Source organism: Protopterus annectens, chromosome 3.part0 (genome assembly GCF_019279795.1).
Source record: "Protopterus annectens isolate FY-2018-M chromosome 3.part0, PAN1.0, whole genome shotgun sequence".
Lineage (NCBI taxonomy): Eukaryota > Metazoa > Chordata > Ceratodontiformes > Protopteridae > Protopterus > Protopterus annectens.
In genome coordinates, this window is record NC_056731.1 from 1,413,743,644 (window position 1) to 1,413,770,816 (window position 27,173).

The window sequence follows — 27,173 nt, forward strand, 5'->3', positions numbered from 1 at the left end:
GCCATTAATACACACAAACATTTGTACATTGCCCAAATACATTATTTTGAGCATTTTATTTACATTAACAAAACAGTTCCTGTCCAATCATAATGTGAGAACAGGATTCTTGCAAGGTGCTGTGTGCAACATCATCATTAAAAAGTTAAATGGGGTAACCATAGAGGGACCGGTAGTGTTGTGTGTACACTGGGGTTGTCTGCATCACATGTACCTGGAAACTTTAGGAGTCATGTGCATACTAGGATCGTGTGCCTGAGAGAGGGGGTGCGGACAACTGTAGTATGTTGTGATGCAAATTAAAAAGGTTACATGTGTCCAGTGGACACATGGGAAATGGACAGTTATGTCTGGGGCAACAGTTGTTCTGGGAACAGTTTGGCCTTTTGTTTCCATTTTTGTAAGGTGAGAGTGGGATGTTGTGGAAGGAGAGTAGGTATGCTCGTGGAGAATAGGTTGGGTGGGATGACAGACAAGACAGCATACAGGGGCGGTATATGACACATGTGTGGGGGGCATCTTGGACGGGGAGGGGTGTTTGGCAGTCACAAGGCCATGAGCCCCCAAATGAAAACAGTGGGATGGAGATCCCCACCCATGAACAGCCACCACTGCACCTTCATAGCCCCAAAGGTGGCTGCACTGAGGGCTGTCTAGAGGGGCAGGCTCACCCTCTAATTGTGCCAATCTATCCTCGAGCTGGCGTAGCTGGCCTTGAAACCCCTTATTGAGCTCCCTACACACCACGGCCTGGACTGTACGATGGTTGACAAGTTCCTGTCTGGACGTGCTCCCAGGGGTGGCAAGCCCCATCCTCAGTGGCGATTCCACCCAAAGGTGGTGCAGAGCCAACAGAGGTGGAGGTCCAAGGCCGAGCCCCAGATGTGTTGGTGCCTGGTGCCATGGCCAGCTGAAGCGGGACAGGTGGTTCTGCCGGGACCTGCAATCCTGTACAGCCTATGGTGTTGCAGTTTTAACACACATAAGGCTTAGATTAATATCCAACAGCATTCAAGATTACTTATAACAGCATGCATAGATATTGCCATTAACCCAAGACAACAGATGTCATACGTTTGCAATGGGAGCACAACACATGCATATATACTGCATGACATCTGACCAAAGCGTAGATGACTTGTGACTGCAGCTATGAACAATGGCCCATTATTGGCATGTCACTGTGATAACCTCAGACAGTGACTGTCATACCACTGTTTCATGTGATGTATGTCCAATCAGGGATGCAATGTCAGTAACTCTCATCACTGTCACTGTGCACTGACTGCAATCCTCACACTATGCTTCTGCAGTTCACAGATGTGTGTTCATTGAATAACACAAGAAACAAATGGTTCCACACACTGACCAGTCCACAGATGACCCTACAGATGGGGTTTTCCTCACAAATAGAGCACTGTGTTGTCAGTTATTAAAACATGCAGACTAGCCATTACCACACACAACCTATTAAACTGGCAGTAGTCTGAATGAAGCATAGCTACACTTACATGCTGTAGTCATGTCTGTCACATCACCCTCCTGTCTTTAGGCTATTTTCCACAGTGTATGTTGTTTGAGGAATATCCAGATTTCATCTGTAATGCTGTTTACCAAACACCAGATCCAGGTTCCACTCACAGCGACTGTCACAGGCAAACACCAACATGATGTTCCTGGATATTGTACTGTGTTTCCATGAAATTGGCTATGGGAATGTCACCACAGCTGTTCCACATGCAAACAGCTAGAGCAGGACTGCAATAGGTGCAGAGGCCATCACCTGATCATGACCATCACTTACAAAACACAAGCTGCTGCTGAGCAGGTGTACATCTCCACATCCACCAGAGAGTGTGTGAGAGGGACAGACAGAGGCAAAGTACATCAGAGAAGGGCTGGGAGACTAAAACCTAAGCATCTTCAGTCACACACCTACCAGTACAGGGGATCAAACCCCTGACTGACTAGCCATTACTATTACAAGTGCATGCGGTTACTCCATGTGCCACATAGCTGACATGATAGTGTGCTGTAAAAACATATATGTATGCTGGTGAGCGACATCTGCAACAGAGATATAGATGAGATACATTAGGTGTAGCACACATGGCTGCCCACATGAAAATATGTCATTGTCAACACAGCCACACTCTCTAAGGGACTCAGACACACTGGCACACTTTGGCAGGCTCACAAATACACATCCTAACTACTATGTTTGCCACACTGCAGTAATACACAGGCATTACATGCACCACAGGAGATATCCTGAGGTTCTATGGGCTAGGGCTTGGAAACGTGTCTGATATCAGTCAGTATGCCAATAGGAGTTATCTCGGGTGTGACTGTGGTTGGGAACATCATACCCCCACATGCAGACACAAGGTGCCAGTACTGACATGCATGTGTGCATTGCTTCATGGGTGTGTAGTGGTTGGCTGTGCAAGATGGCTGTACAAGGCTGGGTGAGGTGTAATCCTTGGCATCAGGCCACTTGACAATGGTCTGTAGTGTGGTTCAGGGGTGTAGTGTCTGCAGTGTCCCACACAGATGGGTATTGTATGACCTGTCCTGTCATCCTGGTTACCATTGTGTGTGGCCATTGTTTTGCAATGCATGCCATGTCTGTGTTTGATAGTCCTTGACATGGACAATACCTGGGATGTGCATGTCCCACAATAATGTACAGTGACATATTTATGTGTACCTGGTTTGCCTGGCACATATTGTGTACACTGACTGTTATCATCAGATGTGCCAATACTGGCCTGGTGTGGCAGGACCTGCTAATAGACAGCAGGTTGACCCTGCACTTGCAATGATAGCATGATACAGGTATTCTCTGGTGTCAGTGGCATCTGTTCATACAGGCATGTGTGTAAGGCATTGTATGTCCTTTGTGGATCAAATTTGATGGCACCACATATGTTGCAGGTGTCCAGTGGGGAACATAGTGAAGGTGCATTGTCCGCAATTATGTGCCTATTGTACTGTTGCCCTCTGCAGCCCACTGCAATCACTCCATGCCTACTATCAACAATCTGCAGGGTACTAGCAACATAGCGGGATATTCTAGGCAAGTGTGTTTGTGTATGACACATGGGTTCAGACCGTAGTCTGGGGATTAGTAGGGTTGTCTACTGTGTTCACCAGGCCTTTTGCCAGATGTAGGGGTATGACTTGCTAACCCAGTCTCTTGGCTGATTGAAATCTGTAAACCTTGTGAGGTGGACATTGTGACATATAATATGGCCACCATATAGGAAAACTACAAAACCCGCTCCTCAACATGTCCAGTGGTTAGACATTCACAGCCACCTCCACACAGGCTCTGACTATCAAACACACACAAACACACCTGCCATGTCTTGGAATAGAACTACTAACTAACTAGTTCATCACACTACAGCATTACGCAGTTATAGCACATGCTACGGAGATTACTGGCCTACTCCATTCCCAATGGTGTATTTCACAAGGAATGGCATCAGCAGGTTTACCAAAGTAGGGCATTTCAGATTTCCTGCAAGTGAGTAGCCCAAAATGCATTGCTCACAAAACAGACAGTGAGACACACACATGTCCACAACTGACATGTGTGGGTATAGAACCCATGACCGAGATCTATATCACACTACTGTATAGAGATGTTATAGGATGCACCACGAGGATTACTAGGGAACTTGTTCCCCAGAGGTGTATTTTACAGGGTATGACATCAGCAGGAGTACCAAAGTACAGCATTGTAAATGTCCTGCAAGTGAGTAGGGTATAATGCATTGCTCCCTACACAGACATTGAAACACACAGAAAACATACATAACTGCCATGATTGTGGATGGATCCCTACCACAGTTCTAAATCACACTCCAGCGGTACGCAGTTACAGGACGCGCTACAGAGATTACTGGGTTAAAGCAGTTCCAGAGGTGTATTTCTAGGTGGGTGACATCAGTGTGCGTACTCTAAAAAGCATTGCTCCCTTCTCAGGCAGACAGACACACACACACAGTTAGCATGTCTGGGATTAGAACACCTACCAAACTAGTTTATCACACTACAGCATTATGCAGTTACAGGACATGCTACAGAGATTATTGAGTTGCAGCAGTCACAGAGGTGTATTCTAAGGTTGGTGACATCAGCAGGATTGCCAAAGGTGAGTATGTGAATCATAAGGAGTGTGCATACTCTAAAAAGCATTGTTCCCTTCTCAGGCAGACACACACAGTTAGCATGTCTGGGATTAGAACACCTACCAAACTAGTTTATCACACTACAGCATTGCGCAGTTACAGGACGCACTACAGCAGTTACAGAAGTGTATTTCTAGGTAGGTGACATCAGCAGGATTGCCAAAGGTGAGTATATGAATCGTAAGAAGTATGTGTACTCTAAGAAGCATTGTTCCCTTCTCAGACAGACAGACACACAGTTAGCATGTCCGGGAGTAGAACACCTACCAAACTTGTTTATCACACTACAGCATTACACAGTTACAGGACTCGCTACAGAGATTACTTGTCACAGTAGACCCAAAGGTGTATTTCTAGGTTGGTGACATCAGCAGGATTGCCAAAGAAGGGCATTTATAGTATACTGTGAGTTTACATGTCTTGTACTTGTGTGTACCCACTGCTTACTGTCACAAAAACACATTTACACCTGCTTACAACTGTCTTATTCAGTCCTAAATGACATTATCAACAAGGCTTGCAGGTCTTGAACCCTGGACCATGTACACCGAGGTCACTGGACTTACCACTAAGCCATCTGGGTTGTATACGTTTTATGGTTTTTATAATACACATCTTACCACAGGTATTCCACAGTATTGAAAACAAATGGGACAGTCACTTTGTGTACATATGTACAGTACCCTTGAGTGTACTGTACTCTATGAAACAACATAGACAAGTCTACATCTGTACAACTGTCATAACTAAGTACATATATGTACCTATCAGATGTGTACACACATATTTATATACGCATATACACAGACACAGCTATAGCCATATATATATATATATATATATATATATATATATATATATATATATATATATATACATACACACACATGTCTGAACACTCTTTGTGACACAGAAGGGGTCCAAAGGAACTGACGTGTACACAAAACAGAGGCATCTCTTGTTTTATAACATTTAAATTGTAATAAGTTCACCAGAGAAGGGATGGTTGTTGTGTATGTGGAGTTTGGGGTTGGGAATGATGGCTAAGGAAATATACCCCAGGGATTGTGTAGTTTGGGTGGGGGAATGATGGGTATGGACATACACCCCAGTGACCACTTCTGTGTCATTGCTCGACAGTGGCATAGGAAAACAACATACCCAACTGTAGTTGTTCTTGACTGTCTATTCTTTTCTATTCCTAACTATGTAATAATTTGTAGACTCCACTCACCACAGATGACTACCATGGTGTGCAACATGTTAAAAGACATAACACATATGTATGCCTGGCTACAGAGTAGTCACACACACACACACAAACACACACTTGCAAGTATTGTGCATACATGTCTTGCCTATGTAAAGGTAACTAGTAGAGTGGTATATAGTTGGGGTATGTGCCACAGACACCATACAATTAGGTTCATAGGGTCATAGGTAGGTACTAGGCTATCTGCTTGAGGGCATTTATAAGCCTAGCCAGAGTGTCGGCTTTCACCACCTCATTGATTAATTAACTGATCCTCTGTCAAGCAGAGTCATTGAAGTGATCCCAGGGGTGTATTTTCTGCTACCCATCCACTCGTTAAGGTTTCTCTTGAAGAGTGTTAGTGAGGGGCTCTGCCTGATGTAATTTGAAATTTTGTTCCAAAACATGGGGAGTCTCTGTGACAGGAATCTATCCCTCCAGCATGTTCTATTTATTGTTGTGGCAAGGTAGAGCACTTGGCTTGTAGTGACTTGGATTTCTTTAGGTGAAGCATATCCATCAATTCTGAGTTGGACATGGCTTTGTAAGTCAGGCAGAGATCACCTCTGAGTAAGTGATATGCCACTTGTACAGCTGGAGTTTTTTCAGTCGGTCTGCATAGGACATATGTTTGAGACCAGTAATCCTCTTGGTGAGGTACTTTTGTGGTCTTTCCAGCTGTTGGAAGTGTCTTGTGAGGTACATCCCAAATGGGGCATTGTACTCTATGATGGGTCTAATGAGTGATGAGTAGAGGGGCACTATAACCTCTTTATTTCTAGATGCGAACCCTTTAGTAATTAGATGGGCCACATAGAAGGATTTCCTAACAACTTTGGCAATATGATTATCAAAGGAGAGATTACTATCTACCTGGGTCCCCAGATCTCTTATTACCTCTTCTGTATTAAGGGGGCTGCCACCTATGTGATAATTTGTGGGTGTTTTCTTTTTCCCAAATGGGATGACTATGCATTTTTTGGCAATTAGCTTGAGGCCATGACTTTGACACCAAGTGTCTGTCTCAGTAAAGCCCTTTTGGAGGATGTCCGTGTCAGCTGGAGAGTCAATTATGGCTCCCAGTTTGCAGTCATCGGTGAACTTGGTTAGCCATAGTCCTCCTGTGTTTGCCTGTACTTCTGAGAAGTATATGCTGAACAGTAGGGGTCCCAGGACCGAGCCTTGCGGGACACCACTTGTGACTGGTTTAGAGTCGGACCTGGAGTCCGCTATTCTTACCGTGTGAGTTCTGTCTGTAAGCCAGTTGGCAACCCATCTTGTGACGTAGGGGTTTATGTTCAGGCTGGTGAGTTTTTCTGTAATACCCAAGTGGGGAATGGTGTTGAAAGCCTTGGCAAGGTCAGGGTAGGCTGTATGAACCACCTTTCCCTCATCTATGGCCTTAGTGACTGTCTCAAAGAAGTCAACCAGGTTTAGTAGGCATGATCTGCCCCTAACAAAGCCGAACTGGGTTGGTTCAAGTGTTTGGAGGTTCCCAATGTCTTTGTTAATGAGTTCCATGATGATGCGCTCCATAGCCTTGTAGAACAGGTTAGTCAGGCTTATAGGGCAATAGTTACCAGGGTCAGTTGTGGCCCCTCCTTTGTAGAGAGGAATAACCGTTGCTGTGCACCATTCTATGGGCACGTAGCCTGTCGAGAGGCTGAGGTTGAATAGCGTGTTTAGGTGGGGGGGTTAGTTTGTTCTGTAGTTCATGCAAGATACAGCCTGGGACACCATCTGGTCCCATTGACGCTGTGTTTTTGGCCTTTGAAAGGGCTGTTTTCACCTGTGCATCTGTGATTTTTGAGACACTACACTTTTCTGATATTGTTGTGGGCCCTTTTGGAGGTGAGAGGGGGGTGACGTTTGCACTGAATCTATCTGCCAGGATGTTGGCAATATCAGTAGGTTCAGTATATTTTGTGCTATTTTGCACTAGTTCAGTGCATACCTGCGAGTTGCCACTTATATTCTTAACATAGTTAAAGAAGGCTTTGTGGTTATCTTTTGAATCCTTGGCTATTTTTCTTTTGAAGTTTGCCTTGGATGATTTCATGAGGGACCTCAATTTCTTACTGATACTGATCAGGGATGTCTTTCCTTCTTGGGATTTGCTTTTTTTCTGAACTAGTTTCCTCCTTCTATTGTATAGCCTGTTTATTGCAGGAGTCCACCAAACTGGTTTCCTTCTCTTAGAGGAGTGAGTCTTGGTTTTGCTAGGGATGGCGTGATCCATGCATCCTTGTAGATGCTCATAGAGTGCATTTGTAAAGGTTTCTGCATCTTGGGAAGCATTATCCTTTAACATGGGGGTTGTGAAACTTACCGCCTCTGTCTTAAGTAAGGTGAAGTTTGCTTTAGAAAAGTGTTTTACTGTGGTTTCCTTGGTTGGGGGTGTGGACATCCAGAGTGATTAGTTTATGGTCTGATCTAACCAGTGACAGGTTGACCTCCAGTGTGGAACATCTGTCACCCATGTTGGTGATGACCAGGTCCAATATGTTTTCACCTCTTGTAGGGGAGTTTACCAGCTGATCCAGGGCATTTGAGTTGATGAATTCCAGGAAGCGCTGGGCCTGGGAATTTGTACTCGAGTAGTTTTCCCAGTGAATGGTAAGGTAATTGAAATCACCCAATATCAGGGTATTTGGTAGGGCCTTCATGTTTTCCAGTGTCTCCAGAAAGGTGGAGTGGTGGTCCTGGGTCATGGAGGGTGATCTGTAGCAGGCCAAAATTTGCATTGCAGATTTGCCCAATGTTAGTTGCACATGGATAATCTCAGAGGTATCATGCTGCACCACTAACCTGGAGGTGTAGGTATCCTCAATGTATATGTTTACACCCCCTCATTTTGTGTTTCGGTCTGTGTTCTGTGGCTGAAACGTGTGGTATGAGTTGTAGGCCGGTAATGCTGGGGTGCTCTCTGGAGCTTTGAACCAGGTTTCAGTTACTGCACAGATGTCGACGTTCTCCATACTGAGGAGTGCTTCGAGCACGTGCATTTTGAGATTTAAACTCCTGGCGTTGAGTAGCATAACCCTCAGTTTTTTATTAATTCTGCTGTTTACGGAGGTGGGTTTGACTTTTGAGCCTTGCCTAAAAAAGGCACTATGGGGGCAGCAACAGCCTTGGCCAGTATTTGAAACCCTAGACACTGGATCCCCTTTGAATGACACCAGAAGCTTAGCCAATTGTTGAAATTGATCATTTTTTCTCTATACTGAGGTATCATTCTTGGTGAGGGCAGGATGCTACTCAGGGTCAGGGTCATACCAGCCTGGGCTACAATGATCAGGAGAGCTCTTCCATGTCTCTTTTCATGTAATCCAGGGAGGTACATCTCAGGTCATTCATACCAACATGAACAATGACAGAGTTATATTTGTACTTGTTCTGCAGTGACCTGAGTGCTTGTGTTATATGGCAGATTCTGGCTCCCGACAGGCAGCTAACAGTAACCTTCTGCTTGTCCAGCCTAGTGAGTGGGACGTCAGTGTGCCTGACTATAGAGTCACCTATTACTAGTGTGTTAGGGATGTTATTTCGCCTTAAGGGCTGTGATTGTGCGGCACACTGATTTTGTGTTTTATGTGTTGTCTGGTTTGTGATGGGAAGTGTAGGTTGTTTAGGTGTCTGCTTTGGAGGTCTCTGATGTTTTTGCAGGTTTTTAATTAGAGCCTCCGAGTATGTTTTATGTATTTATGTGTATTTTTTGCCAGTGCTGTTTTAGTAGGTCTGTGTGCGGCTGGAGTTGTGGTGCAAGTATTAACCTTCTCCTCTTGACTGTCTGTTCCAGTCTTGGGTGGAGACAGCTTAGCTTCCAGTTTGGCTGTATAATTGCATCTCTTGCAAATGTTAGTGTTTTGTTGTAGGAGGAGAGGGTTGTCTGTGTACATGAGGCAGTTGTAACATTGCCTCAGGATACCCAGATTTAACAGCTGGACTGGAGAATGCACCTGAAGTTGCCCTTTGGTCATGCCTGAATAGTAGGGTGAGCTGCTTAGTCGCTTGGTTGGTGAGGGTTGAATAAAGAGCCTTGCCCTGCTGGGCAATCAGTGTCAGGGTATATTAGTGCTTGCTATTAGGTCTGAGCAAGTGCTGGGCTATAAGAAGCTTCTTGAGTGCTTAGGTTGAGAGTTAGATTAGTTTCAAGGGAAAAACTTAAGAGGAGACTTAGTGGAGCCAGGAATAATTTAACCATAGCTAACTGGCACTGCCCGGTGCACAAAACTGTGCAAACATGGTTTTTATAGTAGGGAAATGAAAGAGATAGACAATAGCCCAAAGTGGCCAATAAGCTACTAACTACTGGGCTGGAACCACTCCTCCAGGGACAGATAGGTTGCTCAAAGCTCCTCTCTCTCACAGGTGAACAGAGAAACTTCCTTCTATCCAAGTAAGGTATAGGCAACTCAGAAACTAGTATCACAGCCCTGAATTCAGCACTAGCCTGAAAACTGGACTATACTAGCTTAGAAAGGATTTTTTTGTTTGTTTTTTTGGGGGGTTTTTTTGAAAAGATAAGGCAAAAACAGTAAAAAATACACTTAAAAAAGCTTTAAACGACTACAAATGTTCAGAAAAGGCTATTGCACTTTAGTGTGTCACCTACAACAGTTAAACAAATTATTTAAACAAAAAAACAACTTTTTAAAAGTGCAGGCAGTCAAATAAGTACAATATGTGAAAAAAACAAGCTTTTAAATCACAATAAATGCTGGAACATCTGTGTTTAGGTGGAAAACAGTTAAGTATGGCAAGAAAGTACAGAAAACTGATACTTAATCACTCCAAAGTCTCTCTTCTAAGCTAGAAGGCTTGTATCAGTTTAAGGCTTTCTAGTGCTACCAGTAGGTTAGTTACAGGATAGGTGGGAAACAAGCGCAGATTTGGTCTTTTAAACCAGAAAGTTGAAAGAGACAGACAAACTGTCCAAATGGTCAATAAACTACAATTTCTGGGCCAAGAACCTCTCCTCTCATGGTAGATAGGCTACCTAGTGCTTACCACACCCACTGATAAGCTAGAAGGCTTTCCTCCAACACAGAAAGGCTTGCGGGGCTCAGAAGCTTACCAACAGTCCTGGATACAGCAAATCTGTATCTGGACTAGGCTAGTTACAGGAAAGGTGGGAAACAAGCGCATGTGCGGCTTTTAAACCAGAACGTTGAAAGAGATGGAAAAAAACTGCCCAAACGGCCAGTAGCTACAATTTCTGGGCCAGGAACCACTCATCTTCTAGTAGATAGGCTACCTAATGCTTACCACTCCCACTGATAATCTAGAAGGCTTCCCTCCAACACAGAAAGGCTTGGGGGGCTCAAAAGCTTACAAAGAGTCCTGGAATACAGCAAATCTGTACCTGGACTGGACTAGTTACAGGAAAGGCAGGGAACAAGTACAAACATAGGCTTTTAAGCCAGCAAGTTGAAAGAGCTATAAAACTGCCCAAACGGCCAAATAAACTACAATTTCTGGGCCAAAACCCACTCTTCCCATGGATGATAGGCTACCTAGTGCTTACCACTCCCACTGATAAGCTAGAAGGCTCTCCTCCAACACAGAAAGGCTTGGGGGCTCAGAAGCTTACTAACAATCCTGGATACAACAACACTGTAACCAGACTAGGCTAGTTATAGGAAAGGCGGGAAACAGGCACAAGTGCGGCTTTCAAACCAGAAAGTTGAAAGAGATGGAAAAAAAACTGCTCAAACAGCCAATAGCTACAATTTCTGGGCCAGGGACCACTCCTCTTGTGATAGATAGGCTACCTGATGCTTACCACTCCCACTGGTAAGCTAGAAGGCTTCCTTCCATCACGGAAAGGCTTGGGGGGGCTCAGAAGTTTACAAAGAGTCCTGGATACAGCAAATCTGTACCTGGACAAGACTAGTAACAGGAAATACAGGAAACAAGTGCAAACACAGGCTTTTAAATCAGAAGGTTGAAAGAGATGGAAAAGCTTCCCAAACAGCCAATAAACTATAATTTCTGGGCCAGAAACCATTCCTCCTGTGGTAGATAGGTTACCTAGTGCTTAACACATCCACTGATAAGCAAGAATGCTTCTCTCCAACACAGAAGGGCTTGGGGGGCTCAGAAGCTTACCAACAGTCCTGGATACAGCAAATCTGTACCTGGATTACACTAGTTATAGGAAAGGCGGGGACCAAACGCAAAACGGGATTTTAAACAGAAAGTAGAAAGACATGGAAAAACTGCCCAAATGGCCAATGAACTACAATTTCAGGGCCAAAACCCACTCTTCCCATGGTAGATAGGCTACCTATTGCTTACCACTCCCACTGATAAGCTAGAAGGCTTCCCTCCAACACAGAAAAGCTTGGGGAGCTCAGAAGCTTACCAACAGTCTTGGATACAGCAAGTCTGTACCTGGACTTGACTAGTTACAGGAAATGCAGGAAACAAGCTTAGATTTTTTTTTTGTTACAGAAAAGCAGCTAAAACAGCAGTAAATACAATTCAAATTGTAGTGCAGGCCAGCAACACTATGGCAAATACAGTTCAAATAAATGCAATTAAATTAACAAATGACTGAAAAACAAGTGCAGAAGGCAGTAAATTAGAAGGCTACTAACAAGCAGTAATAAGTGCAGAGTAAGAGCAACTGAACAGATAACAGCACGCAGAAGAGCAACTAAGACAGTTACAGTAAGAGCATGAATAAGATATATATATATATATATTTTTTTTTTTTTTTGAGGGAAGGAACAGAGCAGGATTGAGAGGCTACAGGGGTTGTCCTTCCCAAATGCTCTCTTCGTACACAGTAGGAGTGCCTGAAATCAGAATATGATCTCACTGCACTCAGTAGAGTGAGCAAATGAGATGGGCACAGAAGGAGTATCCAAATACAAATCTACAAGAGGGGCGGGCAATTTCAAAGCCACCAACATTAATACCAAAACAAGAACAGGGAGGGTGGGTGGGAAACTAACTGTAGAGAAACAGACAAAACTTCAGTTGAGTTAATATTCAGTGAAAAACACAAATAAATAAATTAAATACAATACGATATGCAAAAGAGCAGATAAAATTGTACTTAAATTCACTTATATATCCAGCTGATTTCAGGTAGATATTAGCCGGCCAAAGCACTGCTATTAAGCAGAGATAACTCAAAATGTACCACTTATATAAGGCAAGACAGGATGTTAGTGATAAGCTGAAACTACCTCCCACTGCTATCAATGGCTGCACAGAAATTCTAAAAAGTACTCTGTAGAGAGATAGCCACAACTTCAGTTGAGTTGATATTCAGTGAAAAACACAAATAAATAAATTTAATTTAATACTATATGCAAAAGAGCAGCTAAAAGTGAACTTAAATTCACTTATACATCCAGCTTATTTCAGGTAGATGTTAGCCGACCAAAGCTCTAATATTAACCAGAGATAACTCAAAATGTACCACTTATATAAGGCAAGACAGAATGTCAGTGATGAGCTGAAACTACCCCCACTGCTATCAATGGCTACAAAGAAATGCTAAAAAGTATTCTGTAAAGAGACAGTCAAAACGTCAGTTGAGTTAATATTCAGTGAAAAACACAAATATATAAATTAAATACAATACTATATGCAAAACAGCAGATAAAAGTGTACTTAAATTCACTTATACGTCCAGCTGATTTCAGGTAGATATTAGCCGGCCAAAGCTCTGATATTAAGCAGAGATAACTCAAAATGTACCACTTATATAAGGCAAGACAGGATGTTAGTGATGAGCTGAAACTACCCCCACTGCTATCAATGGCTACAGACAAATTCTAAAAAGTACTCCGTACAGAGACAGCCACAACTTCAGTTAAGTTGATATTCAGTGAAAAACACAAATAAATAAATTAAATACAATACTATATGCAAAAGAGCAGATAAAAGTGTACTTAAATTCACTTATACGTCCAGCTGATTTCAGGTAGATCTTAGGGGGCCAAAGCTCTGATATTAAGCAGAGATAACTCAAAATGTACCACTTATATGAGGCAAGACAGGATGTTAATGATAAGCTGAAACTACCCCCCACTGCTATCAATGGCTATGCAGAAATTCTAAAAAGTACTCTGTAGAGAGACATCCACAACTTCAGTTGATTTAATATTCAGTGAAAAACACAAATAAATAAATTAAATACAATAGTATATGCAAAAGAGCAGATAAAGGTGTACTTAAATTCACTTATACATCCAGCTGATTTCAGGTAGATATTAGCTGGCCAAAGCTCTGATAGTACTCTGATTCTGCTTCTGAGCTGGGTGACATCACAGGACTGATTACTTGCAGTGGGGTGGGGGGAAAAGGGTAGTTTAGCAGATGACAAGGATAAAGGCCAGTGCAAAAGGTGGTTTCTCTTTGGAAAGCAGCAAAACCCACTGTCATGACAGGATGCAGACACAAGTACACACACAACCACAATCCACCATTTGCTGACACACACACACACACACACACACACACACACACACACACACACACACACACACACACACACACACTTGCCAGTGGTGGGATCAGAACACCTGCCTATCTACAGATCACTATTACAGTACTACACAGTTACGAGACACACCACAGAGATTACACATTTCAAGGCAGTCAGAGTGCCCTTGTAAGCGTGAGGACAACAACAGGGATACTGACAATTAAGATGTACATAGCTGTAAACCTGTGTGTTTAAAGTAGGAGTCCATTACAACCTGTATGCACAAACATGACACATCATCTGCAGGTAAGACATAGGTAGGCCTGAGAGGTATAGTTGTAGCACAACAAGCCCTGAACTGGAGTATGCCTATCTGTGGAATGGACAACTACTATCACTATATACAGGGTTACAGTGGTCATGCTCATACACATAAAATCACAGGACTTTTTTGGATGTATTGACTACAACTACACAAGGTTATACTGGGCATGCTCATACACTTAGAAACAAAGAGCTTGCTCGAATGCACTGACTCAAATTACACAAGGTGGCAGTGGGTACACTCATACACTCAGTAGCACAGGGCTGTTTGGGATGCACTCCGATTCTAACCATGGAAGGCCACAGTGTGCATGCTCATACACTTACATGTACAGAACACATTGTAATGGACCCCTATTGTAAACATACAGGTTTACAGCTATGTACCTCTTAACTGTTGGTATATATGCACATCATACAGGTTTACTACCAGATACCTGTATGTGGCCCGTAAATGATATATCTGTGTCTGTGCTGTGTGATACACATGCATACATGCACATGAAGTACTGACATATATATGTGAAGTATACACAATCATGCATGTGTGGAAGTTTCAGACAATAGGTCAACTGGGACACACAGGTGGATGCTAACTACAGCATGTGTCACACACATTGCTGCCCTGAAAGGCATACATTGATAGCAGGTTGTGGACAGTGGCATTATACTTGGAACAGTGGCATATGCAAACATAATATGTGAGCCCCATTGTCTAATGGTACTGAAGTGCAGGTGTCAAGATGACCTCTCCCGGCTGTGTTAATAGTTATCATTATAAGCAGGACCGCTACACTAAGTATATCTGACATTGGTCACATAGACAATGTCTGCTGGTTTCCATCACTTTATATGTAGCATTTGATACCAACCACATTACTGCCACTTGCAGTGATGTCATGGTACGAATGGCACCTGCTTGGCCAAAACAATGAGCCAATGTCCTGCTGTAATTATGAGCTTGTCCAGTGTCTCTCATCCCGGGATGTCATGACTGAAAGACAAGCCTTTGTCACACAGCACATGCATCCATGATTCAAGGGAGTGTGGATAATACCTAGGTTGCATTTACCCATATAGTGGCATTCCAAGACAAAAGTCCTAAACACAGAAGTAAAACCCTGACACCTATATGACAATTGCATTGGATGCTTATGCTAACCAGTGCTAGATGTGCGGCTTTTGTAATCCATTTGCTCAATGTAGAACCTACAATGGGGAATACTGACATCTGTTCAGTGAGGAACACCTGGCTCAAGGCTTTGTAGTGCACAATTGCACTACCACCATATAACTCAGATCCAGACATGTGGGCCATAACACTGGTACAGACCATTCCAGGCGGTGGTGTCCACATATTCATAAAGGCTACTCACAAGTAAAGACCACTACTCTGACATAAGTCGTCACAGATGAGTCAGGTACAGGTGACCATGGCAAAAGCTGCATTCTAGGGTGTATCCTCATACATTCACCACCATATCCTCAGACTACCAACACACATCCATGCGTGTGGTAGAACACCAAATAACCTTTGATTGATGGACTGTACCTAGCCCTACATCAACTGTGCAAAGTACCATGTCCTGCCACAGTTGCATAATGTGTTATGCAATGCAATTATACCACTGTTTGTAACCAGGTCAGTTGTACACATACCAGGGTCCCTTGGATGTTGTCAGCATTAACACAGTCGGCTGTTGCTGTACACCAGAAAACAACACCCTCATGGTTGGATATTACCTAAATGTTCCTGCCCTGGATATGTACATCCCACACTCATACAACATAAATGAAAATACCATAACTGTTGTTGTGCTTTCTACATACAGGTGGCTACATTCATTACACACATGCACATGACAGATAGGTCCATGGCTGCTGAATGATAACAGTACATAAGGTTTGATATGTATGTTGACAGAGGTAATATTCCCTCCCTACTGGTCACCCATGATACCTATCATATCATACAGCAACCCATGTGGCCTGTATGTCATTACACATGTCCACCTAATGCAATGCCTACAAACATACCCAAATAACAGGATCATAGGACCTACACACATGGCCTGTATTGACAGACTCAGGGAAATGCAGCTATGCTCTGTATGTTCCTGAGTAGTTACAGGTGATATGTCCATGACATGTACAGCAATATGTGCCCACAGCTCCTACATATACCCCATGTCAACAATTGCAAGCCATGCATGCTGTGTGCTGTCTGGACATTAACCTTATTACCACAATAACCAGAACGTGCTAGGGTGAGATGTTTACAAGCCACAGACCTCGCACATGCTTGAATGAGTGTAATGCCTAGCTCAAACAGAGCACATTGCTGGCACGCTTTCAGTAATCATGAGGTGTGTGTGGCATATACGAAGTGCTCACTGTTGACCATTACAGTACCCTGGCTTCACCGTAGAACTGTCAAGTAACAGTTTTTGGGATCATGACATGGAATATTGCTGTGTGTGTGTGTCTTGCTGATATGTACTGTTGGCATGAATGTACACTTGGCTACTCAGTGAAGGTGGTTGTGTGTCTTACCAGTACATGAATACAACAGCCATTATGGTGTAATGCTTGGCTAGGTTTCACACATGGTGTGGGGAAGGTGTGGAATGTATCCTCTTGACCTGCTAGTCCACTTACTGATGGAGACTGCATATGTGTACATTTATTGATGTGTGTTTAGATTCCATGCGTGTACAGTGTCTGATGTTTGAAGGTGACTGTTGTCTTAGTACATCATGCTGTTGCAATGCAGCCTCAACATTGCCAACTGTATATGGTGATATGCTCAAAGTACAGTAAGCTGTACTTTAGTTATGGACAGATGTTTGGACATGACTACTAAGTGGTGGGGCTACTTCACAGATGAATGATTACTTAGGACAGCTCACAGGTGTGTTACAACCATTCCTGAAATAACCTGTGCAACTGCTATACTATGGTTCTGTTAATTGAAGTGGAAGACACACAACGTAGAATGCAGTAAGGGTGACACTGAAGGCAAACCTCTTGACACCTGTAACAGTAACACCTCCCCTGTGCATATATTGTGCATATATCAGCTCAGGTGGCAAAGGAAAGGGTCAGTACGTTTTGTAGCATGTGCAATAGTGCTGTAACTCTGTAATACCTATCATGAGATAGGCAGGTATTTGATTCACAGTACCGCCACGTGTGTGTATGTGTCCATATATGTCACGTATAGCGGGGAAAAAATACTAAATGTTTTTCACTCTCCTGAACACTGTGGTAGACAGTGTATAGAGTGAAGTGTAGAAAGAAAGGCATAGGCAGGTGGTTGAATCTCAAACATGTCAAGTGTCTGTATGTGTGTGACATAGGTGTATATCTTTGTGAATGCCACAGTGTGTGTGTGTGTGTGTGTGTGTGTGTGTGTGTGTGTGTGTGTGTGTGTGTGTGTGTGTGTGTGTGTGTATGGCTGTCTGGTCCCTGGTGTGAGGCTGTATTTTACCATAGTGAAATGTTAAGGCCCTCTCCCCCATTCACCCAGTGCAATCTAGTATCCCTGTTGATGTCATCAGTCTTAGAAAGGCATTCTAACCACCTGTAAACATGTACACCCTGGGGTGAGGCTTGTTGTTACATAGCCGACTGATGAATCTCCCACCCCACATTTACTCACTGCAATCTAGTATCCTTGTTGATGTCCTCGATCTTAGGCCATTCCGACTACCTGTACATGTGTAATCTCTGTGGTGCGTCTTGTAATTGCGTAGTACTATAATGATGATTTACACATAGGCAGGGATTCTCATCCCAACACTGGCAACTGTGCATGTGTGTCAGAGTGTGTGTTAAAGTCTGTGAATCCCTGAGTGTGTGGGTGTGTTACTGTGTTTGTGAATCCCTGAGTATGTGGGTGTGTTACTGTGTCTGTGAATCCCTGAGTGTGTGGGGGTGTCTGTGTTTGCATCCTGTCATGAGAGTGGGTATTACTGCTTCCCAATGAGAAGCCACATTTTCCACTGGGCTTTACCCTTGTCATCTGCTATACCACTCGTTTACCTCCTCCCCACTCCAGGTAACTATACCTGTGATGTCACCCACTATGGATGTGACGGCTCTGAACACGGTAGCTTACTACACAGCTATCATGCTCTTGGATCATTAGATCAGTAAACATAATTGAAACTTGGGAGATTAAAACTGCGATGTGGAAGCTACAAAGTGCATGCAGGTATTGTCATACAGACCTGTGAGTAGTCAACATTTACATATGGGACACTAACCGCAAACACTGACATCCCCTGGCACATGCAATTACACCTGAAAGAGGAAGGCAGAATATCAAGATCAACATGCAGTTACTGTTACACATGATACATACTGTCAAACGTACCAAATGCATTCTAAAACTGTACTGCATGGTATGTCCGTTGCCTGTCAAACACTACTCAACAATATTAATCTACAATTGTCTTCCTAGTATGTTCACCCTGTGCATCAGACCATATGAGCATGTACCTGCACCAATGATGTGGATGACAGGGATGCGGCACAGGCATCATCATATGCACAGGGTGATAATGTTTGCCACAGGTCTAGGCCGCACCATTGGATGACATCATGTGTGTGGGTTAGGGCCTTTGATATCATTGGGCATGTATGGATGTTATGCGTGTGTGTGTTGAGGTGCCCTACATTTGTTTCTGGTGTGTGTGTGTGTGTGTGTGTGTGTGTGTGTGTGTGTGTGTGTGTGTGTGTGTGTGTGTGTGTGTATGTATGTGTGTGTGTGTGTGTGTGTGTGTGTGTGTGTGTGTGTGTGTGTGTGTGTGTGTGTCTGCACACAGGTCTGGCATGTGGCTGGTCTACACTGGGGTATTATTGACAGCTGCAACTGTACAAGGCAGGCTCCACAGTTCACGGTGTCTGGCCACAGCAACGTGACCTGCGCCTGCCAGGGGTTGCACTTGCACGGGCACTACCAGGCAGAGGTCCACATTGGGTACTGTCTGATGACCAGTGGTGGCTGGTGACTTCAAATCAAAGGGGGGGCTGCAGGAGCCAGCTGAATGGGTGGGGTCAAGGGGAAGGGGTGTGGCCAACCAGAAAGGGGAGGAGCTATGCTCAAAACCACAAAAACTAACTTTAATTAAATACATTGCCCTGGGTGGCAAACCATCATTATGAGAGTCTAATCAAGACAAAAATAAGTGTAGAAGAATAAAAATATTTCAGTGCATTGGCTGCATGACAGCTTACTTAATATCTAGATGGAAACAAAAGGTTGTGAGGCATGAAAAAATAAATTACTTTTTAAATACATTACTGGAATGCCAGTCAAAATCAAGTACAAGCAAAACCAGAAGCACTCAACTCAAACCACTTCTCCTTGCACTGCAGTTCTAATTATAATTTATATTCAGCTTTATTAAAGTGCCAAGTAACATGCTGAAAGTAGAAATCTCTGTGATGCCCCCACTTGTAAAAATGTTTCTTATCCAAAAAAGACCTGCTGCCTGACAACTATCTACTTGTTTCCTGGGGAAAACATGTAAGTAAAAAATGAAAAGCAAACAAGAAACAAGCTCAAGATAGATTGCTTAAAGGATTACTGTACAGGTTATGAACCACACATGATTGGCATTCTGTTTAGTTTATGGGTAAAGTCTGTAGAGATGACTGGAAGTCTCCAACAAGTGTAATGAGCTTTTTAAAATAATGGAATCCTGTCCTTTAATACCCAAGGCTTATACATTATCTAGTCAAGTATTCTCTGCAAGGCAACAACAGAAAGGCGTTCAATGTTGGCAATTCTTTAACAGTATGCTTATTAAAGCTTACTTGCATCTTATGATCTCAGACAAGCTTACATTATGGTCATTAAAGCATTGCTACTTAAACACAGAGCAACAGGCACTTTGAGTAATAAGCATAAATCAACAGTACAAAAATATGACAGAAACCAGACCTTTCTGCAAAATCAAGGACAGATGAAAAGCCACTGTAGTACTTGTGTCTACCTTGGATTGGGGGGGGGACACTGCACATTTACACTGCATAACTACTCCTTGCCTTGCTTGGACACATCCAGAGTCAGTACATGGTGGAGTGTGGTGCAACAAGTATGTCACAATTTGAAATGTCTCTGGCTGACTGTGATGGCCCTGACACGTGTCATACCTCTCAACCTCAGAGCAAGAAATCTGGACAAAGCCATACACAGAAGTGGGACAAATGTCCACAAATAAGGACAATTTTTAAATATTGCTCTAATAAACTTAGAAAGATAATAGAATAGGTCTTGCATTAGTATGACTTTTCTGAAGGGTATAAAATCTGAAACTCAAATGTCTGCCATTATTTTCTAACTTCAGTCTTTAGTGATTTGTCACTAATTTGCCAAAAACACAATTTTATGAAAAATGGACCAAATGTGATGCAAAAATATAAAATAGCCACACAATACAGCTGGGAACCTGTCAAAGAAGGGACACTTTAATATTAGTACTGCTAACTTGAGCAGCTGACAAAATAAAAGAATCTACATGCATTTCAAGTAATCTATAACTTTGATTATTACAGTTATTTCTTAATTGTAAACCCTCCATGTTTTCTTCCAAAATTGCTATTTTGTGGAGGGATTATTAGGGGGAAGAGCAACATTTTAAGCCAAAATTGGAGACAGTTGAGAGGTTGGCTATGCCTAATTCTATAAAGCAATTTATTTGCATGTACCTCTCAACCTGTTAATGCAGTAAATCTGAACAAGGCCAAATATACTGGGGGAACATATAAAGAGTACTAAAAATTGCTCTTGTATAAATTGAGACAGTTGATAGAATAACAGTTCTTACTTTAGCATGCATTTTTCTGAAGGTTATGAAGTCTGAAACTCAGTGTATCATTATTTAGTGACTTAATTTCTAAATGATTTGCCAGAAAACTACAAATTTTATGAAGAACAAACCAAAAATAAGAAGCAAAAATCTATTCATTCTTTGAAAATCTGGACAGTTGGGAGGTATAGTTCAGCTGGGCCTGTCTGAATTTGCTGCCCTTCCCCCCTGACAAAATCACGGTTGAATGGAGCCTCTGCAGCCATTCCTATGAACCATTACTTGGCTATTTCACTCCATTTACCATAAACACTAATGTGCATACTGCTTTACTTGTATGATGAGTTGGACTTCATTTGAAAGTTTTATTTTGTATTTTACAGCACAAACACTAAGTCATCTACTAAACAAAGCAATGCAGTCCCACAATGAAAACTTAGCATTAAAACTTCTCTGCTCTTGAAACTCACATTCATTGAAACAGCATTGAAACCCACATTCAAAGAAAATACATTTTGCCAGTGGCAGATAAAGATTAATTTTGGTCTGTTTACAAATAATAGGCCCCTTGCATATGAAACATACATGTGCTCTTTGATACACCTTCCTCATTGTACTAAATTATATTCCTTGTACAATATATTACAGTTGTTAGAGGGCGTTTTAAACTTGTTTTGAACACTTTTCCAGTAAACAATGAAACAAAATGCATGCACCCATAATGACAAAACTGCCCAGTTCAGAACATTTATCATAAAAGTCTACTCAGACTTCCGCAGTCCACCATTATCAGTAAATATGCACAATTCTACAGTCCACCATTATATGCACAATTCTACAGTCCATTATCAGTAAATATATACAATTCTACAGTCCATCAGTAAATATGCACTATCTCTGAAGTAAAAGTCATCTAAATAATTCCACATTAAAGAAATATGTAACTAATGAAGAGGTTGCTGCTAGCAAACACCTTTATATTTCATGGTTTCATCGAAAAATAAAGTGCCTGTTGCCCCTCAGGAATAAATTGCTTATATTATATTAAAAAAATGATAAGCTAATAATTTTGCAAGAGGAAATGGATGGCAAACTGATAACGACCTCATAGTTAGTATCTTCACCAAGGAGAACATTCTCAGTACAGCAGCATCCTCTCCTTGTGGGAGTAGAACCCACAGCCTTCTGCATCAAAGACAAGTACATAACGTGTTGTGCTATTAACAAGGCAAACAAACTTCACTTAAGCAGCACTAAACTTCTGTTCCCCTGCAGCTCTCAGCTCCTTGTAAAATCTACTCAATACTCAACTTTGCAGCACAAGAAAACTGGAAAAAGCCAAAATGTATTGGGGGTCAAAGCCCAAAACCAGGGACACAAACATTGCTTGTATAATCTTGGAAAGTTGCTAGAACCATACATTTTACTGCCAAGCTCCCTGTGCAAAACAGAGCAACATACCACTACGCCAAATCAGCTGTTTAGTAAAAGAGGAAGACTGAAACTTAAATGGCTATCATTTAGTGAATTTAGTTCTCACCATAGCTGTCAACCTCTTAGTACAAAACACCTGGACAAACCCAGTAATGAGGGAATACAGCCCTCAAACATTCAGTGAATTCAGTTCTTGCCATAGCTGTCAACCTTAGCACAAAAGACCTGGACAAAGCCAATAATGAGGGAATGTCCCAAAAATAGGGACAAATTTCAAATATTCATCTTATAAACTTAGAAAATTGCTAGAATAAAAGGTTGTGTTACGGTTGTGTTACTATGTATTTTCTGAAGAATATGAAGTCTGAAATTCAAATGCCTGTCAATTTTACTGCTGACAGAATAAAAACAATTTTCAGCAGAGACCCAGGGAGAAATACTGCAGACACGTCTTTGTAAAATGACAGGGCACCAGAGCAAATCCACACAAACACAGGGAGGAGATGCAGACTCCACACAGAAGGCACCCCAGCCAAGAATCAAACCAGAAAACCTGTAGCTGTGAGGCAACAATACTACCACTGCACCATCAAATATGCAAGGACTTAAACATTCAGAAATCTGAAGTCTGAAATTCAAATGCCTGTCAATTTTATTTAACATTTGTTAATCAGGACAGTCTTACTTGGAACAAAAAAAAATTCAGCAGAGGCCCTGGAAGAAATAATGCAGACATGTCTTTGTAACATGGGAGGACACAAAAGCAAACCCACACAAACACAGGGAGAAGATAAAGACCCCACAAAGAAGGCACCCCAGCCAAGAAGCAAACTTGAGAACCTGCAGCTGGGAGGCAACAATGCTACAACTGCCCCATCAAATATCAATCATTACAGCATTTACAAACCACAGATATTATGAGGAACAGATCAGATCAAACATGAGGCAAAAATCTGCAGTTTTTTCACAAATGGTGGTGGGTATGGAATTAAGGTCTTTAAAACCTGCATACAAGGTACAGGATTCAAGCCTGAGGTATTCCCTACCACACACACAAACACCTGTAGTAGCAAACCACAAAAACTAAATATACTGCATTGGGTGCCAAACAGTTGTCATGAGAGTCAAATCAAGACAAAATGAAGTGTAGAAGAATAAAAATATTTCAATGCATTGGCTGTATGACAGCTTAATATCTAGATGGAAACAAAAAAGGTTGTGAGGCATGAAGAAATAAATTACTTTTTTTAAAATACATTAATGGAATGCCAGTCAAAATCAAGTATAAGAAAAACAAGCAGCACTCAACTCAAACCCCTTCTTGCACTGCAGTTCTAATTATAATTTATATTCAGCTTTATTAAAGTAACAAGTAACATGCTGAAAGTAGAAATCTCTGATGCCCCCACTTGTAAAAATGTTCCTTATCTAAAAAAAGACCTGCTGTCTGACAAGTACTTGTTTCATGGGGAAAACATGATCAAAGTAAAAAATGAAAAGCAAACAAGAAATAAGCTCAAGATACATTGCTTAAAAGGATTACTGTACAGGTTATAGACCACATGATTGGCATTCGGTTTATGGTTAAAGCCTGCAGAGATGACTGTAAGTCTTCAAGTGTAATGAGACTCTTAAAATAATGTAATTCTGTCCTTTATTACAAATACTGGCATATGCATTTCAATACCCAAGGCTTATACATTATCTAGTTAAGTATTCTCTACATGGCAACAGAAAGGCTTTCAATGTTGGCAATTCTTTAACAGTATGCTTATTAAAGCTTACTTGCATCTTGCAATCTCAGCCAAGCTTACCTGATGGTCATTAAAGTATTGCTACTTAAACACAGAGCAACATGCACTTTGAGTAATAAGCATAAATCAACAGTACAGAAAATATGACAGAAACCAGACCATTCTGCAAAAATCAAGGACAGATGAAAAGCCACTCTAGTACTTGTGTCTACCTTGGATGGGTGGGATTCTCTGCACATTTACACTGCATAATTAACTCCTTGCCTTGACACATCCAGTCACTACATGGGGAGTGGGGTGTAACAAGTATGTCACAGTTTGAAATGTCTCTGGCTGACTTGTGATGGCCCTGACACATTTGTCATACCTCTCAACCTCAGAGCAAGAAATCTGGACAAAGCCATACAAAGAAATGGGACAAAGGCCCAAAAATAAGGACAATTTTTAAAATATTACTCTTATAACTTAGAAAGCTAATAGAGGTCTTGCATTAGTATGAATTTTCTGAATGGTATGAAATCTGAAACTCAAATGTCTGTCATTATTTTCTAACTTCAGTCTTTAATTATTTGTCACTAATTTGCCAAAAAACACAATTTTATGAAAAATGGACCAAAAATGTGATGTAAAAATATAAAATAGCAACACAATACAGCTGGGAACCTGTCAAAGAAGGGACACTTTAATATTAGTACTGCTAACTTGAGCAGCTGACAAAATAAAATAATCTACATGCATTTCTGAAATAAAAGTAATCTGATTATTACAGTTATTTCTTAATTATAAACCCTCCATGTTTTCTTCCAAAATTGCTATTTTTGGAGGGATCATTAGGGAAAGAGCAACATTTTGAGTCAAAATCAGGGACAGTTCAGAGGTTTGGCTATGCCTAATTCTATAAAGCAATTTATTTGCATGTACCTCTCAACCTGTTAATGCAATAAATCTGGACAAGGCCAGATATATTGGGGGAACATATAAACAGTACTAAAAATTGCTCTTGTATAAACTGGGACATAAATCTGGACAAGGCCAAATATATTGGGGGGAACATATAAACAGTACTAAAAAATGCTCTTCTATAAACTGGGACAGTTGATAGAACAGGTCTTACTTTAGCATGCATTTTTCTGAAGGTTATGAAGTCTGAAACTAGGTGTGTCATTATTATAGGTTGGTACTAGGCTATCAGCCCCCTAGCCTACAAGCCTAGCTAATACAAATCCCCTGGCTATTTCTTCCCACATTACTTACTTTCCTGGACCCCTGTAGCAGCAGGCTGACTGGCGATGATCCTGTGGGGATTTTTCATCATCCAATCGCAAAGGTTCCTCTTGAAGGTGAAGAGGTCCAGCACTCTGCTTGACATTGTATATGGCAATCTATTCCAGAGTCTGGGGGTCTCTGGATCAGGAACCTACCTGTCATTATTTAGTGACTTAATTCCTAAATGATTTGCCAGAAAACTACAAATTTTATGAGGAACAAATCAAAATAAGAAGCAAAACATCTATTCATTCTTTGAAAATCTGGACAGTTGAGAGGTATGGTTCAGCTGGGGCTGTCTAAGTTTGCCGCCCTTCCCCCTCACAAAACCCTGGTCAAATGGAGCCTCCCTGCAGCCATTCCAATGATCCATTAATTTGCTATTTCACTCCATTTACCATAAACACTAATGTGCATACTGATTTACTTCTATAATGATTTGAACTTCATTTGAAAGTTTTATTTTTGCATTTTACAGCGCAAACACTAAGACATAACAAACTTGGCATTAAACCTTCTCTGCCCTTGAAACTCACATTCACTGAAACAACATTAAAATCCACATTCAAAGAAAATACATTTTACTCGTGGCAGATAAAAATAAATTCTGGGCTGTTTTCAAATCATAGGCACCTTGCATATGAAACATACATGTGCTCTTTGATACACCTTCCTATTGCTTTGAACATTTTTCCAGTAAACAATGAAACAAAACTGTCCAATTCAGAACATTTCCATCATAAAAGTCTACTCAAACTTCTACAGTCCACTATTATCAGTAAATATGCACAATCTCTGAAGTAGTAAAAAAGTCATCTAAATAATTCCACGTTAAATAAATCTGTAATGAAGAGGTTGGTGCTAGCAATCACCTTTATATTTCATGGTTTCATCAAACAATAAAGTGTCTGATGCCCCTGTGGAATAAATTGCCTAAATTACATTAAAAATAAGCTAGTAATATTGCAATAGGAAATGGATGGCAAACTGATAACAGGCTCATAATTAGTATTTTAACTTTCAGCATTCACCCTTATGGGAGTAGAACCAACAACCTTCTGCATCAAAAGCAAGCACACAGCCTGTTGTGCTATTAGCACTAAACTTCTCTTCCCCTGCAGCTCTCAGCTCCTTGTAAAATCTGCTCAATACTCAACTGCATCTCAACTTCACAGCACAAGAAGTCTGGAAAAAGCCAAATTTATTGGGGTGGGTCAAAAGGGCAAAAACCAGGGACACATTAAACATTGCTTGTATAATCTTGGAAAGCTGCTAGAATAAAATGCTGTGTTACCATGGTACCACCATACATTTTACTGCCAAAGTCCCTGTGCAAAAAAGAGTCAGAACATACCACTATGCCAAATCACCTACTTTGTGAAAGAAAAATGCTGTGTTACCACCGTACATTTTACAGACAAGGTCCCTGTGCAAAACAGTCAAGAGCAACATACCACTACACCAAATCACTTGTTTTGTGAATGAGAGGAAGACTGAAACTTAAATGGCTGTCATTTAATTAATTCAGTTCTCACCATAGCTGTCAACCTCTTAGCACAAAATACCTGGACAAACCCAGTAATGAGGGAATACAGCCCTCAAACATATTCAGTAAATTCAGTTCTTGCCATAGCTGTCAACCTTAGCACAAAAAACCTGGACAAAGCCACTAACAGCGTA